The sequence below is a fragment of the Erinaceus europaeus genome, chromosome 10 (assembly GCF_950295315.1).
Source record: "Erinaceus europaeus chromosome 10, mEriEur2.1, whole genome shotgun sequence".
NCBI lineage: Eukaryota > Metazoa > Chordata > Mammalia > Eulipotyphla > Erinaceidae > Erinaceus > Erinaceus europaeus.
The window spans coordinates 2269766-2293300 of record NC_080171.1 but is presented as its reverse complement, the minus strand read 5'-3'; positions in this window follow the sequence as shown (position 1 = coordinate 2293300).

Below are 23535 nucleotides of genomic sequence, written 5' to 3'. Positions count from 1 at the left end.
GCAGGGCCCTTGCTCTGTGTGATTTCACTGTTCCTAGCAGATATCTTATTTCAGTTTCAGAGAGAGAAAGAGAGAGAGAATGAGAGAGAAAGGAGGAGGAAGAGTAGGAAAAGGAGGAGGAGAAAGAGGAGTAGGAAGAGAAGAAGGAGGAGAAGAAGAAGATACAACACAGCACTGTTCCACCATTATGGAAACTCCCCTTAGTGTTCCCCTTAGTTTGAGGTGCTCCCAGTTGGTTTTGGCTGCTTGGACTCAGACTCTTGAATCAAGTCAAGTCTAGTAAGGGGTATCACTGGATGAACTCTACCTGGTTTTTAACTTCACTTTCAATGGTGACATTTAATGTTTGTGTCAGCAAATGAAAGTGTGTAAAGATAACCTACATAAGTCCACTGTGGAAAGACTAACCAGTAACCAAGTAGAGTCTGGTGCCATTCAGTGTAAGAGAACTGGATTATACTCAACTAAACCTGAGAAGCCATTACACTCACTAAGCATCAACAAAGTCTTCTGATCAGTTTCACTGAAGTGTGTTTGGGTAACACGAGGCTGGCCTCTCTCTGGTGTGAGAGGCAGCTTCTCCTCGGATAGATCCCTTTGATGAGTCGCTGGTGTCACTGGATGATCTCTGAGAGGTCATTGTTCTTCTTCCAATGTAGGTCAGACTTGGCACTGGTGAAAGAAATGTCCTCGTTACTTCAGCGCACACAAAATCATGGGCTGTTCTGAACATATACGTCATCTTGTGGGTGGGACAGGATTCTAACAACAAAAGACAAACAGGGCTTTTCAGCTTTTTGAGCTAAAAGAAAACAAAACATGCATCTCAACAAGGACAATGACCCCAGGTCAGTTGTTTGTGTTGGTCATTGGATGAGGTGCCCTCCAGGATGCCTCCTGTTGTCTGAAGACTCAGATGCTGGGAGTCGTCTGTGAGCCAGAAGTCAGTGCTAGAACGTCTTAGGGGTTTTTCCCACATTTCACTAAGGAAAGGAACTATTTGTGCTATCAGCTCTGCCTCTGTGCTGTCAGGATTCTGCAGGTCAGCGAACTGGACGCATCACTTACACACATGCACCGCAGACATAAATAATTCAGATAAACAATTATGCTAGAGGTATTTTCACCTGGTTAAGCACACACACACATTACAATGCACAAGGACCGGGGAGAGCTTCATAAGCGGTGACGCAGGGCTGCAGTTGTCTCTTTTTCTCTCTCCTTTCCTTCTCCTCTCAGTTTCTCTCTCTCCTATCCAATAAAATATATCTTTTTAAAAAGATATGTTCCTAGAGTCCCATGACTTTAAAGAAGAGAGAGATTTCTTTCTGAGGCATCTCTAACAGTAACTTGGAAGTAGAAAAAGGTCCAGAAATACACTGAAATTCATGGGACACGGTCCTTCCTAGTGGAAGTGCCCTTGGAATCCAGTTATGGAGAGTAAATGACAAGGCTCCACGTTGGGATGCCAGTCATCAGGCTGGTGCTTATGGCAGGCGGGCTTGCTAGTGGATCGTCCTGGCTGAGCTCAACTAAGTGACTGCTCATTTCATCTGCTTCCTCCCCAGAGAGACATTTAAATTTGTAAAGTGCTGCTTATCCCACACTGAGGAGGAATATGCCTGCACATAAACATTGGATAATTTTCCAACTTGCTGAATGTCAATATGGCAAAATACGTAGGTGCTATCAGTCTAATGTAAATGGAAATACTTGAAACCTCTTTCCTGTCAGACACAGTGTTGATGGTGGCTGTCCTGTTATGTTCAGAGGAGCTGTATATTGTGTGGGGCTTGTTTGTTCCCACACTGAGTAATCGCCACCTCATTAACATTTCCCAATTTAATTAAAGTTTTAAATTGTATTTGTTTTATTTTCACGAGAGTCACAAAGAGAAAGACCAGAGCACTGCTCAGCTCGAGTTTGTGTGGTCTGTGTGGGACTGAACCTGGGATTTCAGAGCCTCAAGCATGGAAATCTTTCTGCATCATTATTATGATGTTTCCTCTGCCCAGTTTTTAAATTTTTTACAATGGTTTCACATATTGCAAGATTTTAGGAATATAGTTTCATACTTCTGTATGTGTGCCCACCTGACTCACTGCCCTCCCCACCAAAGGTCTCCTGTCAGCAAGCCGACTGGAACCGTCCACTTCCCTCCCTCCCCTTCCTTCAGGGAAACACGATGATTTTCATACAGTCTAAAGGTCAGCTTGGTCACTGTGATTATTTTTACGGTTTTTTTGTTTCAGTTATTGAAACAGATGAGTAAGCCATCTCGTAGTTTGTTGCTATGCTTCTAAAAACCCCTTCTGTTTCATTAGTTTAATTCCCCCTGCTTAACACTATTCTATTTACATAACCACTTCATTCTATTTACATAACCTCCGTTAACAAGCACCACCTTCCCTCCAGGGCATTGGTGGATCAGTGGTAGAATCCTCACCTGCTCCGCCCCCTCTCCTTGTCATACCCTGATTTTCACCAGTCACTTTTCTCTCCACCCTCTCTGCGTTGCATCCTGTTCCCACCCTACTGGGCTAGTATATTTATAAGGACAAGATTGTTTGTAGTAGTTTGGTTTAGCTTAGCTTGGTATAGATTGTGCTGCATCCTGCATGAATAAAGAGATACTGTGTACAGCTCAACCATGAGTCCCGGGTCGTCTGTTACCCGCCCGTGAAGCCAGCCCAGCAAAAACAACAGTAGTTCTTTTTTGCTTATATGTGTGTGTGCGTGTGCATGTGTGTGTGTGTATTTGGAGTATATGTTATCCTGAACTATGTGACTTTGAGATGTTCATAAGAAGACAAAAGTATATAATTAGTTTGTCATTGGAAGATAAAAAGACTGCATACTGTGTGTGTGTGTGTGTGTGTGTGTGTGTGAGTGTGTGTGAGGGTGTGTGTGAGTGTGTGTGTGAGCGTGTGTGAGTGTGAGTGTGTGTGTATGAGTGTGTGTGAGTGTGTGTGTATGAGTGTGTGTGAGTGTGAGTGTGTCTGAGTGTGAGTGTGTGTGTGAGTGTGAGTGTGTGTGTGAGTGAGGGTAAGTGTGTGAGTGTGTGTGTGAGTGTGTGTGTGTGAGTGTGTGAGAGTGTGTGTGAGTGTGTGTGTGTGTCAGTGTGTGTGAGTGTGTGTGTGAGTGTATGTGTGAGTGTGTGTGTATGAGTGTGTGTGGGAGTGTGTGTTGTTTTCGACGGGCTAGGTTGTTTTCGCCGGGCTGGCTTCACAGGTGGGTAACAGACGACCAGGGACTCATGGTTGAGCTGTAGGCAGTATCTCTTTATTCATGCAGGACGCAGCACAATCTAAGACGAGCTAAGCTAAACTCAAGTACAGTAAAACTCACAATGCTGTCTTTATATATACTTGGCAAGTAGGGTGGAAACAGGATGTGACATAGAGAGGGTGGAGAGAAAAGTGACTGATGACAATCAGAGTGTGACAAGGAGGGGGCAGATTAGGCGAGAATCCTATCACTGAACTACAAATGCCCTGGAGGGAGGGTGGAACTTGTTAACAGTAAATAGAATGAAGTGGTTATGTAAATAGAATAGTGTTAAGCAGGGGGGATTTAAACCAAATGAAACAGAAAGGGTCTCATGTATACCAACAATTCCCCCTTTCTTTTTAACTAATGGCCATTGTGGGGTGAACAGAAACGTATATCGTACAGGCGTTTTCAAAAGAACTGGCATAAGACATGGAAAACAAAATAGGCGAGCAGCAATAACCAGTGTGATGCCAAGGGGAGCTTTTCTTGCCTCAAAGGGCAAGGCCTAGCAGCCGAAAGGGCATTTCTTGCCTCTGGGAACGCTTCATGCCTCTGGGGGCATCTCTTGCCTCAAAGGGCGTTTCCTGCCTCTGGGGGCATCTCTTGCCTCTTGGGGTGCTTCATGCCTCTGTGGGCATAACCTAATAAGGAGGGGGAGTTTTCTGCCTCTGGGACAGAGCCTGCAGGCGAGGGGACATGGTCTATAAAGTCTCAAGGCAATTGGCTGAAGTTAGTCTTTGAGAAACACAGCAGTGTGTACCAGTAAGTCCGATGGAGGTGTCAGTCCAAAGTAGCTGACCACAGAAGAAAATGCCAGAGGATGAAACGCTGCACGTCTGTCTCGATGGGGAATGTTGGCCACCAGAATTTTGCTTTTCTGTAGAGAGTGATCTTTGGAGTCTGTGAATCTGTTTCTTCAGGTCGTGCCAGGTCACCTCATTGGTTTCCGGGGGCGATGTCAGAGAACAGGATCCAAATGGATTTCCAGGAATTCCATTTGAGTAGATGCTTTTTCATGTGAAGACTTTGACAGCTGAAATTCACTTACTTGTCAAACAAAACTTGTAGCAGATTAGAAGTTTACTATAATTGATAACTCCATTATAATTGGAAGTCATTTCTAGTATGATTTTAAGGTTGTTTAAACAGTTTAAACTCAATAATATGTGGAAAGGTAAACAGAAGAACCACGATTAAAAGCCTCAGGCATGAGAATAATTAACATAATCATTGCACTATCTGCCCCACCCATAACTCATACAGTTTTCAGGATTAAACGTTTCAGATTCATGTCAAGACGTAAAAGAGAAATCATAGGAGGGAAAAAACAATTTTTGAATTGTTTCTGGATGTCTCTAGAAATCATGGCTGCATCCAGCATTTTATTTTTTTTAAGTCAATGTCAAACAAAAATTCAGTCATTCAAATCATTCTCTTATGAAACGCAACTTGAACCAGATTATCAAGATCTCACCATGTAGGATTAAGAATCCCCGGAGGGCGACCTAGTCCAAAAAGGTCCTCGAAATTCCATTTAGGGTGTTTCTGACTGTTCCTGCTGGATTGCTTCAGGCACCCATGTTTAAAAGTGTCTTCCCATCGAAGAAAGAATCCAGTCAGGAGAGTAGAACTAACCACATGTCTCCATACTTGGGAACTGCCAGGGTACTCGAGAATGTTCTTCAAATTAGAGTAGTCCTTCTCCATGGGAAACATTCGAGAAGAAGTCCAGAAAGTTCCAGGGGAAATCCCCATGCATATCCCAAGGTCTACAATCACAGTCATAAAGAACCAAACTGTGGCCTGGAGCAAAATGTAGTCCTTTTCCTCAGGAAACATGGGAGAGGGAATCTAGAAAGTCCAAGGAGAAATCTCCGTGCATCTCCCAAGCTCTATGATCCCAGTCATAAGAAACCAAAGTTCCCGGTGAGGGAACCGAAGTGTGGCCCAGAGTAAAATGTTCCAGAGACAGAGAAACTGTCTCATAATGAAACAGTAGAGGCTTTGGCAAACCTCTTCGTAAGTAAAAGAGAAGACCATAGTGCATAGGTAGGCAAAGTCTTCACTTATCTGGGAGTTGCGCAGGTCTGGTCCCACGTTGTGGCGCCATATGAGCTCATCTATAGTCCTTAAAATCTTGATGTAACCTACAAAAATGTTGCTAATTTTTCCAACTGGAGGACAGCTAGTAGTAATATTTTCTTGCAGTCTCCTAAAGGCTTAGGAAGTCTTCTTGCTGTTGTTCAGCAAAGAAGGAAGGATTTCTGCCTCCCACTGTGGATTTGGTCTGACTGTTCAGAGCCTAAAATAGCTTTCAAATCAGGATTGTTTCAACAATTTATTTTCTTTGCACTTCTTGTAATTTTTGCCCATACATAAAGTCCCTGGGGAACTTTCACCACAGCCACCCACTCCAGTCCCGCCTGCTCCTGGAGGCACTAGGCAGTGAGGGCGTGAGCAGGGTAATGTGAGCACTCTCCCTGAGGCAGGCGGTGGGGGGCTGAGACGCAGGGGGCTGGTTGGGGGACTTGGGGCTGAAGACAGACGTGCTTTACTTATTTTTATTTGTAACTCTTTTAAATATTTCATTTCTTAATTCTCATTAGTTGAGAGACAGCCAGATATAGGGGAGGGGGAGATAGGCAGAGAGAGAGAGACCTGGGTAAGGGCAGCGAGAAGCTCCCCAATACAGGAGATGTATATAAATCACTTTCTCTCTCTATCTCTCTCATTTTTTTTTTTTCTGAAGAAAAAAATAAACCAGAAGCTTGGGCCACCTTTTCATCGCTGGAGCAGGTACAGGGCGTTTGGGTTGGAGGTGGTTCTTTTCTCTTTAAATTTTTGTTTATGGGAGTCGGGCTGGAGCGCAGCAGGTTAAGTGCACGTGGCGCAAAGCATGAGGACCGGCATAAGGATCCCAGTTCAAGCCCCCACCCCCACCTGCAGGGGAGTCGCTTCACAGGCGGTAAAGCAGGTCTGCAGGTGTCTATCTTTCCCCCTCTCTGTCTTCCCCTCCTCTCTCCATTTCTCTCTGTCCTATCCAACAACGACGACATCAATAACAACAACAATAATAACTACAACAGTAAAACAAGGGCAACAAAAGGGAAAATAAATATTTAAAAAAGAAAAATATTCTTATTTTAATTAATTAATTAATTGCCACCAGGGCTGCTACTGGGGCTTGGTGCTTGAACTATGAATCCACCATTCCCAGAGGCCATTTTTTCCTTTCTATTTTATTCGATAGGACAGAGAAAAGCAGAGGAGGGCAGACGGGGAGAGAGAGAGAGAGAGAGAGAGAGAGAGGAAGGGAGAGGGAGAGGGGGGCAGGCCTGCAGACCTATTTGGCTGCTCACGGAGTGTCCCCTGCTGATGAGGAACAGGGGCTTGAACCCTGGTCCTTGCTCATAGTGATCTGTGCACCGCCGCCACCTGGTCCCTGCCTTCCTTTCCCTTTTTCTCCTCCTCCTCCTCTCTCTGGTCATCATCATGTGAGCATCACTGCTTCAGGCTGAGTATTTTTTCAAACAGAAACACAGAGACACAGATTGAGAAGCAGAGACACCACTGAGCTCCAGCCTGGTCAGTGCTGCCTGCCCAGGCTCCTGAGGACGCGCGGGCACAGGGATCCTCAGAGGGTCCTAGGACGGGGTGAGGCGCGGGTGGTCTGGCGAGGTGAAGAGGCGGACTGTCAGCGGCTTCCCTCCCAGTGGGCGTCAGAGCAGAATCTGGAGTGGCAGCAGAGCAGGGTGAGGGCTCCGCACCCCACAGGCTGCATGCACACGCCCGGCGCAGCTGCAGTTTCCTTCCCCCTTTATATTTTATTTACTTATCGAGCAGAGACAGAGAAACATCGGAGAGTGGGGAGGCAGGGAGAGAGATGGAGATGCCCGCAGCGGCCCTGCTTCAGGGCTGGCGAAGGAAGCTCTCCCCTGTAGGTGGGGCAGCCTAGTCCTCGGGAAGCTCGCCGCATGCCCGGGGGTCGACCCAGTGGAGTTTCCCACCGCGCGCAGCCCGCGGGGGCCAGTGTTTGCCAGAGGAAGAGCCCAGCCGCCTCCGCCTCCCGGAACTGCAGCGGTGCCCTAGCTCGGTGCCCCCGCCCCGCCGCCGCAGAGCCTGCAGCCCCAGCTCCGCACACCTGGCGGCCGCCCGCCCGCCCTGGGCCCGCCGTGGGGAGGCTCGCCCGGTACCCAGGGAGCATTACCCAACTGCTTCCGGTGTTACTCCGGGCGGGAGCCCACTCGCCACCCTCCAGGGGAGGAGAGGAGGGTGCGGGCGGGCAGGGAGGGAGGAGAAAGAAGCTCCCGGCTCCACCTCGCCCAGCCCAGAGCCGCGCAGAGCCTCCGTGAGCAGCTGGGCGCCCGGCCCGGCGAGGAGGATGGAGTGAGTATACCCTCCTCTAGGCGTTGCGTGGCCACCAGGGCTCCGTCCCGCGTGTGTGCACCTGCCCAGCCTTTCTGTGGCAGAGAGAGAGACAGGAGCCAGGTGGCGAGAGCCCCACGCGCGGGCCCTCCTGCCACGCTGCCCTGCCGGGCGGCCAGCAGCGGACCCTCCAGAGCCAGAACCAGCTGGGGGAGGCGGCCTCCCGGGGCTGGGCTGGGGGCAGTGGCCGGCTGCGACTTGCCGCCCCGGCCCTGTCAGCACGATGGGGCTGCAGTTCAGTGAAGAGGGGGGTCACTGCGGATGGGAAGAGAATGTGGTTGAGTGTGAGGGCGATGAATGAGGGGCGGTGGGGCAGAGCTGCAGTGCCCTGGCTGCCAGAAACCACCTGGGCACCCACCCCAGGTGATGGATCTGTCTCTGGGGTCCTTGAGAGATGAGGCTGATGTGTACGTGGCAGCTGGAGGGGGGACTGCATGTGGTACAGCGGCTGGCGGAGGGGTGGGAGGAGGACATGGAGACAAGAGGGGCGTTAACCGCAGCCAGGGGCTCTGGTTGTGTGGCCTCGGAAGGCAGAGCCTTGCTTCTGCTGAGCCTTCAGGCCGCTGCTTCGGCGGGGCCCCGGTGGCAGGCATCGGTTTCCAAGAAAAGGGTCGTTTTGAAGCCTGCTACTAGATCCTGCCCAGCTGGTCGGCTTCTCCCTGTCCTCCCCGATTCCCACGGTCACTCCCCGACAGACACCCATACTGTGTGGAATCACATTTCAGCTGGAGATAATGTTCTGTTTGAAGGATCTGGACCGCACGCCAAACCCAGTCAGCCTCAGCTGTGGCTTTTCCCTTCTTGCATCTCTGACTGTGCATGCAGCTCAGCCCTCCCCTCGCTGGGGAGCAGCTCCAGCAGAAATGAGCTGAGCGTGGGGTGGTGCCTTATGAGTGAAGACTGGCGGATGTTAGCTCCTGAAATCTGTAGCTGCCATCTCCTGCGGCCACGGTGTGTGCTTCTTAGCCTCAGCGTGTCCCTCTGTGAAAGGGACACACACACGCACACATATCTTATTTGTCAAGTGTTGAGCAGATAAATAAGATTTGTTTCTTCTAAAGGGCCTTATTGGATTGCTAGGTATATGCAAGTTTGAGAAGCTAGTGCTGTGATTGAAGCTTCAGATTCAGCTTGTCTGAGTTTAAGTCCTGTTTTGCATCTTGTTAATTGACACAGACCTCTCTGGGTCTCATTTTACCTATTTGAAAAATAAGACTAGTAGTAACAGTTTTCTGAGAGTTTCCTGAAGACAGATGAACCAGGTTGATATGTATAAGGTTCTTAGAGCAAATTCTGGCACAAATGAAATTCAGCAAAATATAATAAACAACCTCTCAGCATATCTGCTGCCTGTCACTGTCACGACACCGTCACACTGTCACTGTGCTATTCCTGGGAGTTCCAACCTTCCCTACTGGCATTTTATAGGGTTTCAGGCTGGTACCAAACTGTCCCCCCAGATCATTTATAAAGAAGCAAATGTTCCCAGGGAAACTGCGAGAAGCACATTTCTCAGTCAAGCAGAAGAGACAGCAAGGTTGGCTCCGGAGAACAAGTCATGTGCTGGGACTCCACTGCCATTCCTCACTGGGACTCCACTATCACCCTCACTGCCATTCCCCGGACAGGGAGACTGTCTCCGTGAGTGATCAAGTGACGGAATGCAGACCTAGCCAACTCACTGTGTACCCTGATTACCTTCCGGGCCAGCAGTTTGCGTCTTCCTGCTTTCATATTCGTTCTCCAATGTAGAATGTCCTCTCCACAAGCTTAGAGCTCAGCTGCTAACTGCAGTGGATGTGAAGTTAAACTCTGGCGCAGAGAGGGGCATAGTCTTACACTTCTGTCCACGGTGCCCAGACCAGACTTCCGGCATCTGTCAGAAAGACCCCTTGACCTATTTCTCATTTTACCTCTGGCAACCACTGTAGTTTTTCACTGAGTCTAAGATTATTTCTGTTGTTTTCGAGAGTTGTTTGCATCTGTTATTTGTATTCCACACATGAAAGAAACCAGCCGGGCGATTTTCTTGACCTCTTACCTTAGTTCATTTGGCATGACCAGCTCTAGCTGCATACATGTCGATCCCCAAAGGGATGATTCCATCTTTTTAAGCAGCAGAGTCGTATTCCGCTGACGACACCCTCCATAGTTCCTCACCCAGCCACCTGAATGGCGGCATGTAGACCTGGGGCTTCCGCACGCGCTCTCCATCGCTTGGCTACAGCTGTGCTTGTGTAGCCACCCCCCCCCCCCAGCAGTTCCTGTGAGCAAAGGCCTTTCTCACCACACACACAGAGATTCAGACGACAGCCTCCACATCCTCCTCCTCGTCAGCTTGGTCCTGGCCTTCCCATTCCTGTCTGACAGTTCCTAGTCCTCCTCGCCCGGTGGTTAGTGACCTCCCCAGATTTCCGGCTGTCTGTCTGTTCTGTCACTCTGCTTACACTTCCTTAATATAACTGATGTCATTACTCCCGTCTGTTCTTTGCTCTTCCTGGATGGATCTCTCGGTGGCCCTTTGGGCTGCTTGTAAATTTTCCAGGGAGCACAGAATAGAAATGGCGAAGCATTTGGACAGTCTGACAGTTACTTACCGCGACGAACTTTAAGTGTGTCATTAATTTTAAACAGTGATTGAGTAGATTTTATTTAAATGTTGGCTTCGCTAATCCCTTACTCTTAGAGTTGAGAAAATAAATGGGGGCCAGGTGGTGCCACACCTGGTTGAGTGCACATGTTACAATGTGCAAGGACCTGAGTTCAAGCCCCTGGTCCCCAGCTGCAGGGGAAAGCTTAATGAGTGGTGAAGCAGGGCTGCAGGTGTCTGTCTCTCTCCCTTCCCTCTCAATTTCTGGCTGTCTCTGTCCAATAAAAAATGAAGATGATAATAAAAATCATAAAAAGAAATGTATATTACTTAATATCTCATGTACCACTTGCTGAAGTGACAGTATATTACATCTTTAAAATTTTTTCACTTTTGTAGTTTTGACGTGTAAATCCAGTGTTCACACTAGTAAATATCTCTAATAAAAGTAAATAAAACATGTTAGGCATCAGGGTGATGACAGAAGTCTGCTTTAAAAATTTTTTTAAAAAGTGATTTTATAATGATTATAAGATAATTACAAGATTATAAGATCACAGGGGTACAATTCCACACAGTTCCCACCACCAGAGCTCCATGTCCCATCCCCTCCATTGGAAGCTTCCCTGTTCTTTATCCCTCTGGGAGTGTGGACTTCGGATCATTAGCAGAAGGTGGGAGTTCTGGCTTCTGTCATTGCTTCCCCGCTGGACATGGGCGTTGGCAGGTGGATCCACACCCCCAGCCTGTCTCTGTCTGTCCCTAGTGGGGCAGGGCTCTGGGGAAGTGGGGCTCCAGGACACATGGGTGAGATCGTCTGCCAAGGGAAGTCAGGATGGTGTCATGGTAGCACCTGCAACTTGGTGGTTGAAAAATGGTAAGATAGAAAGCGGAACAAGTTGTTTAATAAGCAGGAACCTAAAGATAAGAATGGAGCAGATGAGACTAAGGGTCTTCATGTGGGAAGAAGCCAGGTTGTCTATTTTAGGTATGTTCCAAGGGATCCATGACTTTAATAATTATGCCTGAGCCTAATAGTTAACATGTAGGTGGGCTAAAGGTATTGTCTGGGAAGATGGTGTCAGAGTTGAGACTAGGACTAGAAAGCTGCATTAAGCCAGAGAGCAGCTCCCAAACGTGAGGAAAGGATACAAAGACAGTTAACTGTAATCCCCAGTGATCTGAGCCAGGACCCATGTCTGTTCATATGTAGCTCAGGAGCCTGTGCAGCGTCTGCATCCCGAGGGCTGATTCATAGGAGAGTAGACAGAAGACGGACGTGTGCAGTGGCGACTGGAGAGACAGTTGATGTGGGGACTGGGCCATTGTTTTCATGAGAGTCTGAGCAGGTTGACCCCGAATTCACTCCCTTTCCTGGGGGAGAAGTTAGGCAGGTCCCTCCTGACCTCATAAACGTATGATGGATGGACTTCCCCGGACGGGGCACCCTTTCTACACATGCTACTCCACCCCTTAAAACAAAGGTCATGAATTACTGTGTATGACCGACTTGTAACCCACCGCAGATATCCTGGTTTTACTCAAGTCTCCTTCCCCCCTGCCTGGAGGTGCCTGTAGTTTACCCTCAGAGGAAACTGCTTTGGGAGCTCACGACCAAGCCTATGAGGCGACTTTCCAGTTGCGATCAAGTACTTTGTAGGCCAAGACGTAACTGTGCGTTGTGTATGGGCTATGTGTTGCCGGTGACCTCAGCCTTCTCTCTGGACTGTGGGTCTGCCTGCCTGCCTGCCTGTATCTCCCAGTATGCGAGCCCACCCTCAGAGGCTTCTCCCAGAGCTGACTGACTGCGTATCTGTCCGTGCGCTACACCCTCGTCACAGAGCCTCTAGGACTCTCGGGGCCGCTTCACCTCCGCCGCCAGTGCTCAGGGAGGCGGGGGATCTGGAGCGACCCGCAAGTTGACAGGCGTGTGAGGGTGGCCTTGCGGAAGAGCAGTGGTTAGGTCCTGAGCAGGGCCAGGCTTTGTGGGTGTGGTGTCGGCCTTGGAGCTACGCAGAGTCACGGTTCTCATGGCCCTTTCTCAGTGGGAGACTCTGTCCCGAGTATATTGTGTTGACTAGTGTTTACTTGGAAGGGTTTATTTTCAAAGAGAACCAAGGCCGCTCCATTCTCAGTGTCTTTCTATTCTATGAGCAGATGACATTGTACAAAGCTACGGAGTCACTTTTTCCCTTCTCAGAATTCTGCTAGACGCTTTTCTTTATGTTATGGTATTGCCTGCTGCTCTGGAAAAGTCTGGAACAAGACTAAGTATTGCCGTGTGTGTGTGTGTGTGTGTGTCTGTGTGTGTGTGAGTGTGTCTGTGTGTGTGTGTGTCTGTGTGTGTGTGTGTCTGTGTGTGTGTCTGTGTGTGTGTGTGTCTGTGTGTGTGTGTGAGTGTGTGTGTGTGAGTGTGTGTGTGAGTGTGTCTGTGTGTGTGTGTCTGTGTGTGTGTCTGTGTGTGTGTCTGTGTATGTGTGTCTGTGTGTGTGTGTGAGTGTGCGTGTGTGTGAGTGTGTGTGTCTGTTCGTGTGTGTCTGTGTATGTGTGTGTGTGTGTCTGTGTGTGTGTGTGTGAGTGTGCGTGTGTGTGAGTGTGTGTGTGTCTGTTTGTGTGTGTCTGTGTATGTGTGTGTGTGTCTGTGTGTGTGTTTCTGTGTGTGTGTGTGTCTGTGTGTGTGTGTGAGTGTGTGTGTGTGTGTGAGTGTGTCTGTGTGTGTCTGTTCGTGTGTGTGTGTGTATGTGTGTGTGTGTGTGTGTGTCTGTGTGTGTGTGTGTGAGTGTGTGTGTGTGAGTGTGCGTGTGTGTGAGTGTGTGTGTGTCTGTGTGTGTGTGAGTGTGCGTGTGTGTGAGTGTGTGTGTGAGTGTGTCTGTGTGTGTGTCTGTGTGTGTGTGTCTGTGTGTGTGTCTGTGTATGTGTGTCTGTGTGTGTGTGTGTGAGTGAGTGTATGTGTGAGTGTGTGTGTGTGAGTGTGTCTGTGCGTGTGTGTGTGAGTGTGTGTGTGTCTGTTCGTGTGTGTCTGTGTGTGTGTGTGTGTATGTAGTGGCCTCTTTATAAAAGACTTTTTAGAAAAGGTTTATTTTATTTTTATGAGATAGAGATATTAAGAGGGATGAGAGAGAGAGAGCGGAAGGGGGGAGAGGGAGAGGGAGAGGGGGAGAGAGAGAGAGAGAGAGAGAGAGAGAGAGGAAGGAGGTGGTACCTTGGATGGTAGACAGCATAGTGGTCATGCAAAGAAACTCTCATGCCTGAGGCTCCAAAGTCCTAGGTTCAGTCCCTCTGCACCACCATCAGCCAGAGCTGAGCAGTTTTCTTGGAGAGAGAGAGCGAGGCAACAGAGAGAGAGAGAGAGAGAGAGAGAGAGAGACAGAGGTTAGAGCAGTTCTCACTCTGACATATGGCAACGACAGGGCTCACATCTGGGGGCTCAAGATATGTGAGCCCTGGGCTGGGCTGGGCTGGGTTGGGCTGGGCTGGGCTGGGCTGGGCTGGGCTGGGCTGAGCTGAGGTGTCTCCTTAGTCCTGGTTCCTCTTTTGGATGTCTTCCCTTCTCCTTCCTCTTCAGGACTTCTCTCTCTCTCTCTCTCTCTCTCTCTCTCTGCCTCGGTGCTGATAGAATCATTTAAAAACATAAATGAGTAGTAACATTTCTGTGATATTTCTCACTGTTGGTTTTTCCTGCAGAGCTGTATCTTCACTTGACCTGAAGACACGCCCCCCACCACCACTTTTTTTTGACACTAGAATTATTGCCGGTACCCGGTGCCTGCTCAACAAATCCACTGCTCTCAGCAGCCATTTTTTCCTTTTTATTTCCCTTCCTTTTTTGATAAAATCAGAGAGAAACTGAGAGGAAAGGTGAGGATAGAGAGGGAGAGAGACAGGTACCTGCAGCCCTGCTACATCATTCCTGAAGCTTCTTTCCCGCAGATGGGGACGGAAGACTTGAACCCAGGTCATTGTGCACTGAAATGTGTGTGCTCAACTGGGCGCACCACTGCCCAGCCCCAGCCCCACCCCCTTATTTCTGAAGATGGTCTTTTCAGGACTGTCAATCACAAATCCACTCCATTAGATGCTACTGGCACCTGCAATTCACTGCCCACTGCTATTTTCAGTTGTTCTTTCTTTTTCCCATGAATTGTTACATCTTGAAGCCTGTTCTCCAGACAACTGAATTTTAAAAGTTAATTTTATTATTACTGATGTAAAATCATATCATCTTCACACCCACCTGTCTGTGTGTACTTCACCATCCTGACCACCAACGTCCTACCCTATACCCCTCCCCTTCCTCTGGTAATTATCCCACTTCTCACAGAGTCTAAGAAACAAAAGAAGACTACGTGTTCAGGAGATATTGGTGGCGCTCTTATTCATTCTAAATGGTGTTCAATTTGATCAGCTTCCAAAATATAAAATAGGTATTGAGAATTGTTATGCACTTACTTGTAAGCTTACAGAAGGGGCGCTCTAATTCCACAAGCTTCTTCGTCTGTCTTCCACCAAGAATACCGTTTACAGATAATTTATAATGACCCCCAAGTTGGACTTCTCTGAGGGAAGCCCAATCTCAGTTGCAGGTTGGCAGAACATTTTTTAAAAAGATTTTTTAAATTTATTTGTGAGAAAGATAGGAGGGAGAGAGGGAGAGAGAGAGAGAACCAGACATCACTCTGGTCCATGTGCGGCCAGGGGTTGAACTCAATCCCTCATGCTTGAGTTGAGTTGAGTCCAGTGCTTTATCCACTGCGCCACCTCCTGGATCACGGCAGAGCATTTTAATCCATTCAAGGAAAGGAAAATGCATATCGCTATAGGGAGGGACTTTGCTGGTGAAAATTCTGTTTCTGTGACTAGATGCTCATGCTCCTGGATGCACTGTTTAGATGTAGTGATCTCACTTAGCAGTAGTGTGTCAAGGAAGCTTCCGAAAGTTAGCCACCGAGCTAATAAAGTCTGTCCCTTCTGGTTCAGCCGTCTTCACAGATCTAGTGTGACCAAGAACATGACTTAGAAGTTCATGAGTAGGTAGACTCTGGAATAAATGTACCAGCCCCAGCTGTTTACATATAGTATTTCTCCTCGGAAAGTTAGTTGAGACTGATCTTGTATGCAGTATCTCTGCTCCCCTGTGCGTTGTGTTTGCTTGTTCATACTGACAGCTGCTACTGTAGACTGCCTGTGCTAAGCACTACTCTAGGTCCCTGTGATGAAAATGGAACTGCAACTGAGTCCTTGGCTTCACAGATGCCACGATGTAGCGGGAGAAACAGCTCATCATGTCATGCTAATGACGTGTCCTTCTAGGGAAGTTTTGGTAGCGCACTGGTTGACAAGCATAGCAGGGGGGACAGGGGCCTGAAAGAACCTTTGCCGCTTGGGGATTCTAGATGAGGCTGAAGCACAAGCCCCATTCTTAGCCTCTGAGATTAATCTAGCACATAGCACTTTGTTTTAAATGTCTGGACTGGTCATATTTAAAATGTTTTAATTATTATTTATTTACTGGATACTGACAGCCGGAGATTGAGAGGAAGAGGGAGAGACAGAAAGTCCCCTGCAGCCCTGCCTCACCACATGCAAAGCTTCCCCCCTGCAGGTGGGAACTGGGGCTTGAACCCAGGCCCTTGTGCTCTGTAACATGTGCGCTCAGCCAGGTGTGCCATGACTGGTTATTTTACAACCGCTTAAACCATTTTCTAATAACTAAGTCAATAAATAAAAACAACCAAGCAATCCCACTGTTAAGACTAGTTTGCATAGTTGACAGTCTCCAAATGTCTTTGTACTAATGCACATCTAACTGTCAGCCTCCACGACCGGTCAGGCTCTAGTGTCTGCCCCCTTGAGGAATCAGAGGCTCCGTTTGTTCAGATGGTCGGGTCTTGCCAAGTGGGAATCACTAACAAAGCAATGCAGAGAACAAAAAAGCAAACGACAACAACAAAACAAAAGGAAACAAAAACTGTCTGAAGACTTGTGGGGCACCGAGGAACACTGTTAGATGCTTGTTTGTGTTAACCAGTTTTGTCGAAATCACATCAAAACGTACCTTTTGTGAAAGTCCTTAAGAGCCATCAAACCGGAGCTCTGGGTCTCTGGGGAAGCTCAGAGAAGCTGGTCTAGAGCGAGTTCGGAAGTTCTGCATTTCTCCAGAGCTCTCTTACCTTATTATCCAAGAGAGATTAGCACAGCATTTAAAGTTATTGTTGCACCTCTCAAAGGCTCACAGATTTCTTCTCCTCAGAAACTCACATTATGGTGTGTATTATGCTGTGCGCCTGTAAATACTATTAAGCAGATCCTGGTTCTGTAGGTTTGGATGGGTGGAGTTTAAGATGATGTACTTAAAATCTAAGAAATAGTTTTCTCTGGCCATTTCCTTCCTGTTCTAAAAATGCCTGAGGAGCCGCCAGGCTGTGGTGCAGTGAGTAGAGCACAGGCCCCTCAAGCAGGAGATCCGTCTGCCTGGTCCCTGGAAATTAGTATAGCGGAGAGCTACTCCACCCACCCACCCACTAATAAATAAACCTTTAAATACAAAATTATGAGCCAGTCAAATACTTTGTGGCCTTGGGTGTCTGCATATCAGTCATGCCACAGTGCAGTGCCAACCAGTGATTCTTTCAGTCGTGACGTGACACTCATTCTGACATGACGTGCTAGTGCCAAGAATCTTGTGGCATTCCACTTTCTGAATCAGATGAACAAATGCAAGATTCCTTACTCCTGAAATCAGGTTCATTGTTCCATTTGGTTGTTCTCATTTATGGGGATTGGTATCTGTTTCTTTCTTTCTTTCTTCTTCTTCTTTTTTTTAATTGTCACCAGGGTCATTGCTGGGGCTAGGTGCTGGCATTATGAATCTACTGCTCCCAGCAGCAAGCCACCTCCCCCCTTTTCTTTTTCTAAATTTTATTAGATAGGACAGAGATAAATTGAGAGATAGGGGAGATAGAGAGAGAGAGAGAGAGAGTAAGACAGACACCTGCAGACATGCTTTACCACTATTGAAGCATTCCCCCTGCAGGTGGGGAGCCAGGGGCTTGAACCTGGGTCCTTGCGTGTGGTGTGATATATGTGCTGAACTGGGTCCGCCACCTCCAGGCCCTCTAAAAATCTTTTCATTGTTAGTGGAAGCTAAGTACTGTAAGCCATCAGACATTAGAGGATTAAGCTAGGCAGAACAAGATTCAGTATGGATTCTCCATTGCTGAATGAAATGATAGTTCTCTAAATCTACTTACAGCTGTGTGAACTATGGCATAACTTAATATGTCTCTTGCAGTCTGCATCATCTGTTTCCCAGTGCAACTTCCTACTAGTTTCATTGCAGGTCTTGAAGTCAGATGCACTGTTTTATGTCAGGTGGCTTGGAGCAGAGTGGGGTGATTATGTGTGTCTTACTTGGTTGTAGCAAAGGTTAGAGATGGTGTATATGTGTGTGTGTGTGTGTGTGTGTGTGTGTCTGTGTCTGTGTCTGTGTACAAGAGACTCTACATTCTAAGACCTCCTAAGTGTCACCCTTCAGATATATCTGTGACTTATTTTGACACTTTTAATTTCCCCCCTTTATCCTTCCTTTGGATATTCGGAAAGGATTCCTAGGACCACAATTCCCCAGAATCCCTCAGGAAAATCTTTGGTCCTTGTTACCTGCTGCCCAGTCCCCATGCTTGTTGTGGGGCCTTGGCGCCTGCACAGTGACTACATTACTACCGGTGGCGTGTTTCCCTTTGAATTTTATAGGACAGAGTGAAATTAAGAGGGGAGGGCGTCTATGCCACACACGCCCAATCACATTTGATCTCAGAAACTAAGCAGTGTTGGGCCTGGTTAGTACTTGGATGGGAGAGAGGGGAGGGAATATAGAGACAGGTAGGTAGTAGGTAGGTAGATAGGTAGGATGTGTGTGTGTGTGTGTGTGTGTGTGTGTGTGAGAGAGAGAGAGAGAGAGAGAGATAGCGCAAGCTACCAGGAACAGAGATTTTTTAAAAAAATATTTATTAATAAAATGGAAATATTGATAAGACCATAGGATGAGAAGGGTACAATTCCACACAATTCCCACTCCTTGAACTCCACATCCCATCCCCTCCCCTGGTAGCTTTCTTATTCTTTATCCCTCTGGGAGTATGGACTGAGGGTCATTGTGGGGTGCAGAAAGTGGAAGGTCTGGCTTCTGTAATTGCTTTCCCACTGAACATGGGTGTTTACAGGTGGATCCATACTCCCAGCTTGTCTCTCTCTTTCCCTAGTGGGGCAGGGCTCTGGGGAAGCAGAGCTCCAGGACATATTGGAGGGGTCGTCTGTCCAGGGAAGTCTGGTTGTTGTCATGGTAGCATCTGGAACCTTAGCTGAAAAAGAGTTAATGTAGAAAGCAGGACAAATCGTTGACTAATCATGAACCTAAAGGCAAGAATATTGCAGATGAAGAGCTTTTTAAATAGATTTAATAATGATCGATAAGACCGTAGGATAAGAGGGGTACAATTCCACACAGTTCCCACCTCCAGATCCCATTTCCCAGAGTGCTGAGTATACAGACTCAGCCCCCTTAGGAGAGTGGGGCTGTCCCTACCAATGTTGACCCACATTGAGGAGGAGTAGAGATTTTTGTAGACCATGTCACTAAACTGGGACAGAGGGCCAACGTGCACTTGGGCCATAAAACATACGTGACATGAAACCTGCCAATCGGATCACTTCTAAGTGCACAGTTACTGTCTTTAAAAACATCCACTCTGCTGAGCAGCCCTCCGTCATTTCTAGGCTTTCGTTGTCCTAAACAGAAACTCTCTGTCCGTTAGAGGAGAAATCCAGTCTCCCTCTCAGTCCCTGTCCGGCACCATCTGTGTGAAGTGCCCTGTTCTAGCCCTCCTACAGTGGAGTCACACTGCCTTTATCCTTTTGTGACTGGGCTGCTTCCTGTAGCACATTTTCAAGGTTATTTATGTTGTAGCGTGTTACCTAATTTCAGGACCATGTGACGCTCCATTGTAGACATTTCCCACGTATGCCGCCTGACATCTAGACTTGCTATTGATTGTGAACGGTAGTGTGCACACACAGGTGTGAACACACCCGCTCGCTTGAACCCCTAATGCTGGTTCTTTGGTGTAAAAGTACCTGTGGAGATTCATGGACACCTGCTATGAAGCAAAGGCAGGGTTTTGTTGAAAGTGCAAGTGCAGAGGAGACCTTCAGAGTTCCAGTCCTTACGGAAGTAAACACACCAAATAGTTTTAGACACTAGTAAATCCTACCGGAAAAGCAAAGTTGAGAAGTTAATAGGAGTATCTGAGGCTGGAGGCAAAAGGTGGGTCTGCAGGAAAGTGAGTTTCCCGTGGGGAGACTGGCTGAATCAGTCCTGAGGTGAGAGACAGTGGTGCTGAAAAGGCCTGTGGAGAGGGAAGAGTGAGAAAGAGCCATAGAAAGATGGAGTCAGAGAAGTAGACAGGGTCGAGGTCAGTGGGAGCTTCTAGGATACTCCTTACTGGCTTCAGATGACCTGGAGCCCAAGCCTGTACAATTCTTGAAGACCCCTTTGAAAAGAAAGGAAGCAAATGTCCTCTCATGTGCCAGGTCTGCAAACATGCATCTACGCCATGCATGTGTCTGCTGGCCTCCTCACAGCGCTTCTAGGGGCTGACAGATGGGGTTGTGGCTCTCTCTCCCTCCCCCTCTCCCTCCCCTCTCTGTCTCTTTCTCTCACTGTCTTTGCCTCTAGGGTTATTATTAAAGCTCAGTACCTGCACTATGAATCCACTGCTCCTGGAGGCCATTTTTTCCCCATTTTATTGACTAGAACAGAGAGAAATTGAGAGAGAAGAAGAGATAGAGAGAGAGATAGACGGACACCTGAAGACCTGCTTCACTGCTTGTGAAGAGACCCCCCTGCAGCTGAGGAACCTGGGGCTTGAACCAGGATCTTCATACTGGTCCTTGTACTTCGTACCACGTGCGCTTAACATGGTGTGCCACTACCCGACCCTTGCTCTCTCTCTCTCTCTCTCACACACACACACTCATCTTTTACTGAGGGGTTATTGTTTTACAGTGCAGTCACTGACCATGACACATGGATACAATTTCATTCTGTGTCAACACCTCAGCGTTCTCCTCTGCCCCTCCTCCCGTTCCTTCCCAGAGTCCTTTGCTGTGAGGAAATACACCATGTCCCATCTGTTTCACTTTGAGATTTCCTTTCCTTTTCCTATTTGTGAAGTCCCACTTAGAAGTGAGATCACCTGGTGTTTGTTTTTCTCATCCTGTCTTATCTCACTTAACATGATGTCTATTTTCTTAGTGAATGATTTCCAGAATTATAATAGAAGTATAATTCCACAACATTCCCACCACCAGAGATCTGTGCCCTCATCTCTCTCCAGTGGAAACTGCCATATGTTCTTCCAAGGTCTTAGGTGGTCCTGCCTCCCAGTCCTCCTCCCCCCTTTCTCCCCTCCCTCCTCTCCTCCTCCCTCATGTGCGGTGCCCATTTTTTAAAATTCACTTCTATGGTCCTGCCTTCACTTCCTTTCTAAGCCACATCTACACCTAGTACTACTTCTGATGTCCTTCCTTTTTCCTCTTCCCTCTGAGATAAGAGAAACAGTGCTAGACTCTGGTGTGTTCCGGATTCTTATCTCTCTCAGTGGTAGTATAAAAACAAGGATTCCTGGTGACAAATGTTCTGGGTCCCAGTGGAATTTGGGTTCGAAGCCCTCTGGTCATCTTTCCCTAAGGCTCCCCTTCTCTTAAGAGTATGGATCAAAATTATTTTTGGAGGCCAATAAAAATATGAAAGAAATGTTCCAAGTCATTTATAGTCAGGGAAATGCAAATAAAGACAACAATGAGATATCACTTCACTCCTGTGAGAATGTCACACAGCAGAAAAGGTAGCAGCAACAAATGCTGGAGAGGCTGTGGGGACAAAGGAACCCTCCTGCACTGCTGGTAGGAATGTCAGTTGGTCCAACCCCTGTGGAGAGCAGTCTGGAGAACTCTCAGAAGGATAATGGACCTGCCCTGTGACCCTGCAGTTCCTCTCCTGGGGATAGATCCTAAGGAGTCAAACACACCCATCCAAAAAGATCTGTGGACACCTGTGTTCATAGCAGCACAACTTGTAATAGCCAAAACCTGGAAGCAACCCAGGTGTCCAATAACAGATGAGTGACTGAGCAAGTTGTGGTCTAGATACACAATGGAATACTACTCGGCTACTAAAAATGGTGATTTCACCTTCAGCTGATCTTGGATGGAGCTTGAAGAAATCACGTTAAGTGAGATAAGTCAGAAGCAAAAGAATAAATATGGGATGATCTCACGCATAGAAGTTGAAAAATAAGAACAGAAGGGAAACACAAAGCAGAACTTGGACTGGAGTTGGTAGATTTCAGCAACATAAAGACTCTGGGTGAGGGGGAGAGTTCAGGTCCTGGAGCATGATGGAAGAGGACATAATGGGGGTTGTATTGTTAATGTGGAAATGTTGTGCATGTACAAACTATTGTATTTTACTGTCCACTGTGAACCATTAATCCCCCAATAAAGAAATTAAAAATGATTTTTGAGGCACAGAACCAAGGAGTTCTGGCTTCTGTAATTGCTTTCCCCTGGCTATGGACATGGGCCTGTGGATCCACACCCCCAGCCTGTCTCTGTCTTTCCCTAGTGGGCTAGGCACCGGAGAGAAGAGATTCCAGGACACATGGGTGAGGTTGTCTGCCTAGGGAGATCATGTTGGACTCAGAGTAGCATATGCAACTTGATGGCTGAAAGGCAGTCAGATATAAAGCAGGAGAAATTGTTTCATAAGCAGGAACCAAAGGGTGAATTAGAGTGAATGAGAATAGGGATCTTAAGGTGGGAAGATGCTAGGAAGTCTATTTTAGGTATGTTCCAAGGGGCCCATGACTTTACTGATTTTTGCCTGAGCCTGATAGCTAACATGCAGTAGACTAAAAATATTGCCTAGGAAGATGGTGTGAGAGCTGAGAATAGAGCTCCAACTCAGATCCTTGTGTGGGTCCTTGTGCTTCGTACTGTGTACACTTAGCTGGGTGGATTCTGTGAAAGTGAAATCAGGGTCAGATATTTGTGGTCCACTACTTTTCTTTTTTGTGAGGACAGTGTGGTGATGGGGCTGGGCACAGATAACTTGGTGGAGGGTGTGTTTGAAATTAGACAACAAAGATATTATGATTTTGTAAAACTCTGTTAAATTAGTAACTGAAAAAGGAGAAAACAGAAAAAAATAGAATCACAGAACAACTGAGTAGCAACTGCTTTATTCCAAACACGCTTTGAAGTTATTTATTTCAATAACTCTTCATATCACTAATTTTATTAATGTAGTCAACTGGAAAAAGAAGTGAGCAGTTGTGGTGACGCAGTACACCGGCCACCATGCATGGAAGTCCCCACACAGAGCTGACGTCAGCCTCAATGACAGAGTGTGCAGTGGTCTGCGCAGGCCCATGGGGGACTGTGGGCGGATCCAGTCTGTGCTGGTATACAAAGCATTGTGGGTGGGCTGGATAGACTTAAAAGTACAGTCAGCTGGAAGTCACTCTCTTTGGCTGCTGCTGCTTCTCCGGGTCGGAGGCATCTGGACTGAGTGTCCGCCACGGCTACTTCTGGGAACTGAACACGTGTGACTCTGCTAGCCGGTAAACTTTTAGACCCCTCTACAGCCACGAGCAACCTTTACCAGAGCTGATAATAGTTTATCTTATGGGACTGAACCTTTGATAACTATACTCAGACCTTATGGACCTAGCGTACTCTTCACCCTTGATGATAAGTGCTTATTTTGTCTTTTACCTGTGTCACCCTGATAAACCGTGTATTGTTTAAACCAGTTCCCAGCTCCCCTCTGTGAATCCTTTCACACACCGCAGCAGCCCCACCACCCCCCTTTTAAGTTAAATTACAACAAGCAGTAAAATCAAGACAAAAGGAAACTGAATTTTGGAAATAGATACTAGAATTGACTGGTGTGCAGGGACTGGCGTCCATGAGTGCTTAGCCTGTCAGAGCACTAGCTTGCTTTCCAGGGCTCATGGTTCATCCCAGAACCACCTGTGCCCGACCTGAGCAGTGCTCTCTCGGTCTTTCCTCTCTTATCCTCTGTTTTTAAATAAATACCTTTCTCTTAAAAGGTCCAGAGTCAGGAAAACTGTGTGTGCATGGGCCTCTGGTGCCACAAGATAGAACACATCTTACGTGGTACGGCA